Source organism: Macaca fascicularis, chromosome 7 (genome assembly GCF_037993035.2).
Source record: "Macaca fascicularis isolate 582-1 chromosome 7, T2T-MFA8v1.1".
In the NCBI taxonomy this organism is placed as follows: domain Eukaryota; kingdom Metazoa; phylum Chordata; class Mammalia; order Primates; family Cercopithecidae; genus Macaca; species Macaca fascicularis.
In genome coordinates this window covers 21,963,755-21,969,751 of record NC_088381.1, presented here as the reverse complement: position 1 = coordinate 21,969,751, position 5,997 = coordinate 21,963,755, and the positions used below count along the sequence as shown (strand labels likewise).

General features: G+C 53.0%; 1 long non-coding RNA gene across 1 annotated transcript; it reads left to right on the top strand.

The window, feature by feature from the left end:
• The first annotated feature begins 543 nt into the window (after window positions 1–543).
• Window positions 544–5,501, top strand: LOC135971794 (uncharacterized). The gene is made up of 3 exons (XR_010588054.1): window positions 544–637; window positions 1,393–1,459; window positions 5,154–5,501. It is a non-coding gene; the product is annotated as an uncharacterized lncRNA (long non-coding RNA).
• The last annotated feature ends 496 nt before the right edge of the window (window positions 5,502–5,997 follow it).

Below are 5,997 nucleotides of genomic sequence, written 5' to 3'. Positions count from 1 at the left end.
GTCCGTTTTGCAATTATAGATATTCTTGAGGCTACTCCTGTCCATTGGGTCTGTGGAGTGGAAATATCGTATGGCAGGTGCTACTGCACACCTCTTCCCATTCTGCCTTCAGTAACATCATGGTGGTCGCCTAAAATTGTCCGTGCTGGGAGTATTTGTGTCATAGAAACCAGCGAATGCTGCACTGCTTTCCCCCAGAGCCTGTTGTTATCCATTTAGCAACACACCGCTGCACCTGGGCCACAGCTCCCAGAACCTGAATGTGCAGCAGCTGGGACAGCCATCCTTGGGCTTTCCACCTGCTCTGCCAGCTCTGGGCCTTTTCCTCAGCCAGACCAGAGGGAAGGGAAGCAGGAGCAGGGAGGCAGTGGGAGGGAGAGGTAGTGTCATGCCCAGGAAACACCCTTGAGCCCACTCAGAGCGCAGCTGGGAAGAGCCTGGCTCACTTGCAGGGTGGCAGGACCGCTCTGGGGGTGGGGCGGAGGCAGGGGAAACCGGGGTTATGAGGAGGGTGATAAGGTTCGTCTGCAGAAATGAAAGTTCAGTGACGGAGCTGAAGGAAAGTGCGGCAGGCAGGCCGTGTGACGGCGCGGCGGGAAACCACAGGATTCTGCATTCTTCTGACCACAAGAGGAAGGTGAGCCAGAACCCGGAAGAAACAAAACCCCAAGGCACTGGCTTGTTCATAAAGTGCTGGCCCCTCTCCCAGGCCCCTGGTCACCCTGCTGGGTAACGGCACAGGAGAAGAGGCAACAGGACCTCCGGGCCTGAGGTGGCCCTCCCAGTGTGTCCCCGAGCTCCCTGGCCACTCGATTCTCTGCCCCCTCCTTAACAGTTGTTTCTCCAGGTCACTCCCAGCCTCCTCTCCACATCTCCAGGATGTTCCATTGCCCAGGGCCGGGCAGGAGACAGATGCTTTTCTCTACCTCAACTGCCAAGAGGCCTTCTTTCCTCTTGTACTGGTCCTCCTCAGCACAGACCCTTCACGGGTGTCAGGCTGGGGGACGATCAGGTCTTTCCCTTCCCACGAGGCCATATCTCAGACTATCACATGGGGAGAAACTTTGGACAATACCTAGCTTTCCTGGGCAGAGGTCCCCGCGACCTTCCGCAGTGTACGTGTCCCTGGGTACTTGAGATTAAGAGAATGGTGATGACTTTTCACAAGCATGCTGCCTTCAGGCACTTGTTTAACAAAGCACACCCTGAACAGCCCAAAATCCTTTAAACCTTGAGTCACCACAGCACATGTCTCTTGCAAGGACAGGGTTGGGGGTAGGGTCACAGATTAACAGCATCTCAAATACAGAACAAAATGGAGTCTTTTATGTCTACTTCTTTCTATGTAGACACAGTAACAGTTTGATCTCTCTTTCTTTTCCCTACACCCAGGATAGTCTCAAACTCCTGGCTTCAAGCAATACTCCTGCCTCGGCCTCTGAAATTGCTGGGATCACAGGTATGAGCCACTACACCTGTCCCTGAAATGATTTTTTTCTTTTGGGTGCACTATGTCTAAGACATTGCATTTACTAAACAGTAATTTATCTCCCACCCTTCTGAAAACAAAGCTGTATACACAAATTCCAACCAGAATTTCATCCACTAAACATTAACTGAGCAGTTACTATGCTCAGAGTAACTGAGCAGTTACCCTCATGTGCTGGGCATGAGAGCTGCAAAGGTGAACAGGGCCTGCCCTGGCCTTCCCTCCCTGGCCCACTTGCTGGGGCGAGTCCCATAAAGAGACGATCAATCAACAATGCCCTGAGGTAAGCATGGCAATGTGGGCGTGTACACCGTCCTAGGGGACCACAGTGGGAAACCTGCCAGGGCTAGAAGCCTGGTGTCCTCCCAGCCACCTCTGTCTCCCTCACTCCTGGCATCCAGTCACTCCCTGCACCCCTGAATCGAGTCTCCTTAAACTCTCAAAGCTGTGCTGGCCCCTCCAGAGACACCACTGACTTCAGGTCTCAAGTGAACTCTCTGATCCCGGCCGTTCTCCACACCAAAGCCAAAAAGGGATTTGTAAAGGGCAAAAATGACCATGTCATTCCTCTATTTAAAACCTCCGGTGGGCCGGGCGCAGTGGCTCACGCCTGTAATCCCAGCACCTTGGGAGGCTCAGGTGGGTGGATTGCTTGAACTCAGGAGTTCGAGACCAGCCTGGGCAACATAGTGAGACTCCATCTCATAAAAACAAAAATAAAATCATTTATTATTATTATTATTATTTGAGACAGAGTTTCACTCTGTTGCCCAGGCTGGAGTGCAGTGGCACGATCTCAGCTCACTGCAATATCCGCCCCCTGGGTTCAAGTGATTATCACGTCTCAGCCTCCCCACTAGCTGGGATTACAGGCCATGCCTGGCTATTTTTGTACTTTTAGTAGAGACGGGGTTTCACCATGTTGGCCAAGCTGGTTTCAAACTCCCCAAGTGATCCACCCACCTCAGGCTCCCAAAGTCCTGGGATTATAGGCATGAGCCACTGCACCCAAAATTCTAAATGATTATAAGAAAAAAACCCAAAACCTTCAGTGGCTCCTGTTGGCCCTGGGATAATGTCCAAACTCATTAGCATGACTTCACAGCCCCTTCTCACCCACATGAGAATTATTTCTTTTACTTGTTCCTGTGACACCAATTTAAGTGAACACTTGCTATGTGCTAGGCCAGTGGTTCCTGACTTTTTTGGCACCAGGGACCAGTTTCATGGAAGACAAGTTTTCCGCTGGCGGGGCAGGCTGGTTTCGGCATGAAACTGTTCCACCTCAGATTATCAGGCATTAAATTGTCATAAGGAGGGTGCAACCTAGATCCCTCACACACACAGTTCACAGGAGGGTTCAAGCTCCGAGGAGAATCTAATGCCACTGCTGATCTGACAGGAGGCGGAGCTCAGGTGGTAACGCCAGCCGCCTCCTGCTGTGCACCCGCTTCCTAACAGGCCACGACCAGTACTGGTCCTTGGTCTGGGGGTTGGGGACCCCTGTGCTAGGCATCGTGCTGGGTGCTAGGATGCAACAGTGAACATATACACTGTACCCACTCCTGGAGCTTGTGGTCTAGCAGGGGATACAGACACTAAACAAATAGCAACACAGATCATTACAATTGTGTGAGTGCAGGAAAAGGAACATTTCCCTGTCAACTCCCTGTTTCAACCACAATAAACTACTCACAGTCCCTGCCTCCTGGCCCTGGCTCAGGCTGGCCTGTCTCCTTCAGTTGGCCACATTTCTCCAGCTCTCCTGGTCTCAGCTCAAGGTTCTCCTCTCTAAAGGAGTCTTTCCTGAACCTCCTAGGCAGTTCCATGGGGTTCTGCTCCCACCCTGGGTCCTGGGTCCTCCTGAGCCCAGCACGGGGCTTGGCATACTAAATGCTCAGTAAACGTTTGCCGCGCGAATGGTGAACAGGTCCTCTTAATCCATGTGTGAGTGTTTGCTTAAAAAAAAATAATTATAGGCCGGGCACAGTGGCTCACGCCTGTAATCCTAGCACTTTGGGAGGCCGAGGCGGGCGGATCACGAGGTCAGGAGATCGAGACCATCCTGGCTAACACAGTGAAACCCCATCTCTACTAAAAATACAAAAAAAAAAAAAAAAAAATTAGCCCGGTGTTGTGGCAGGTGCCTGTAGTCCCAGCTACTCGGGAGGCTGAGGCAGGAGAATCGCTTGAACCCGGGAGGCGGAGCTTGCAGTGAGCCAAGGATGGCGCCACTGCACTCCAGCCTGAGCGACAGAGCGAGACTCTGTCTCAAAATAATAATAATAATAATAATAATAATAATTATAGAGATTTTTACTTTGATTTTATATCTTCACAAAAGGTTGGTGCTGGGTGCTTATAAAAGTAGAGAGAACCGGCCGGGCGTGGTGACTCAAGCCTGTAATCCCAGCACTTTGGGAGGCCGAGACGGGTGGATCACGAGGTCAGGAGATCGAGACTATCCTGGCTAACACGGTGAAACCCCGTCTCTACTAAAAATACAAAAAACTAGCCGGGCGTGGTGGCGGGCGCCTGTAGTCTCAGCTACTCGGGAGGCTGAGGCGGGAGAATGGCATGAACCCGGGAGGCGGAGCTTGCAGTGAGCCGAGATCACGCCACTGCACTCCAGCCTGGGAGACACAGCAAGACTCCGTCTCAAAAAAAAAAAAAAGTAGAGAGAACCATTGCTTCAAATAGAATCCTTGTGAACCCGGGGACTTTGAGGGACTGTGACTAAGATGTGGGGATTGAGGGGTCCCCAGGATGCCTCAGGCCAGCAGGAGGTGGGTGGGGGCTGAGGGGAGGTGAGCCCGCTACCCAGCCTCACGTAGCCTGTGCTATGGCCACCAGCTCTTCTCTGGGCTCTTGGCCCAGACGCCTGGCTGATCTCCCACTGCCACCCTCTACCCTTCGGCAGAAGCCTGAGGTCTGCCCTGGATTTAGCTCCTGTGGGCTATACAGTGCTGGGGAGGAGAAGAGCAGCTGGGATCGGGATCAGAGGTGCCTGGGGCAGCTGTACCCTAGCACTTTTCCCGGGCCGCCTGGCTGAGGCTGCTCCGCCCCTCGCTGAGGCTGCTCCGCTCGGCTCCTCTCTGCTGGGTGAGGGGAGGAGCTCCACTCCCCAACCTCCTCAGTATCTGCCGGGGTTTGAGGCTGCACCAGGCCTAGGAGCAACAAAGGAAGGTGAGCTCCGCCACCCACCCACTCTGAAAAAGCTGCTGCTCCCTCCAGAAGAGACTTTGTCCTGTCTGGGAGTCCCCACCCTCGGCCCCTTATCTACAAAATCCACACCGCTCCCTGAACTTCCTTCTTCCTTGGAATTAGAGAGTTGAAAGATCACCTGGCCCACGCCATTCAGTTTACAGAAGATGACACTGAGGTCTCGAGTGAGGGGTTAAGTACCCAAGATGTCACAGCAAATAATGGCAGAGTCATGATTTCTAACAAACAAACAGAAGAGGCAAGTTCCCGGCCAGGCAGCAGCCGGGGCCCCTCTGCTACGCCTGCTCCCCCGCCCGTTTCTCATGGACTGCCCCATCTTTTGCCTCTAGTTTGAGCCTGAAAGTTACACCTCCAGTGAATGAAACTCCCAGGACCATTGCCATCCAATCTTCCTCCTCCTCCGCACCCACTCTCGGCCATCTGCCCTTCTCACCCACAGGTGGGAGCAAAGCTTGGTCAACCTGAGAGGCCTCTTCCAGGCAGGGACAGGAGAAGGGACAGCACAGCAACTCTGAGTCAGGACTCCTTTCAGTAAGGCGTGGTTGCCAGGACGGCCTGAGAGAAGGAAACCAGCCCAGGTGCTCTCTGTTTACCTTCTCGGAACACAAACACGACCAGACCCTCCCTGGCTGGCAGATTGCCGCTCGCCCTCTTGGGCCTTTCTGGCCTCGCAGGTACTGTTTCCTCAGCTCCAATACCCTTCCCTGCCTCTCTACCCAGCAAACTCCTTCTCCTTGTATCCTCTGCACTAACACTTCCTTGCTCCCTCCCCTTCCCCTCTTCTTCCTTTGTGCCTCGGTGGCACTTCTGAGACAATGTTACAAGCATAATAAAACAACAAGAGCCGGGCGCGGTGGCTCAAGCCTGTAATCCCAGCACTTTGGGAGGCCGAGATGGGCGGATCACGAGGTCAGGAGATCGAGACCATCCTGGCTAACACGGTGAAACCCCGTCTCTACTAAAAAATACAAAAAACTAGCCGGGCGAGGTGGCGGGCGCCTGTAGTCCCAGCTACTCGGGAGGCTGAGGCAGGAGAATGGCGTGAACCCGGGAGGTGGAGCTTGCAGTGAGCTGAGATCCGGCCACTGCACTCCAGCCTGGGCGGCAGAGCGAGACTCCGTCTCAAAAATAAAATAAAATAAAATAAAACAACAAGGTCATGAATCTGTGTCCTCCGCCAGACTCTCCTCAATGACAGTAATTGTGTGTTTATCTTTAAATTCTCAGAGCCCAGTAGATAGGAAGCACTCAATAAAGGAAAACATTGCTCAACAAATCAACAT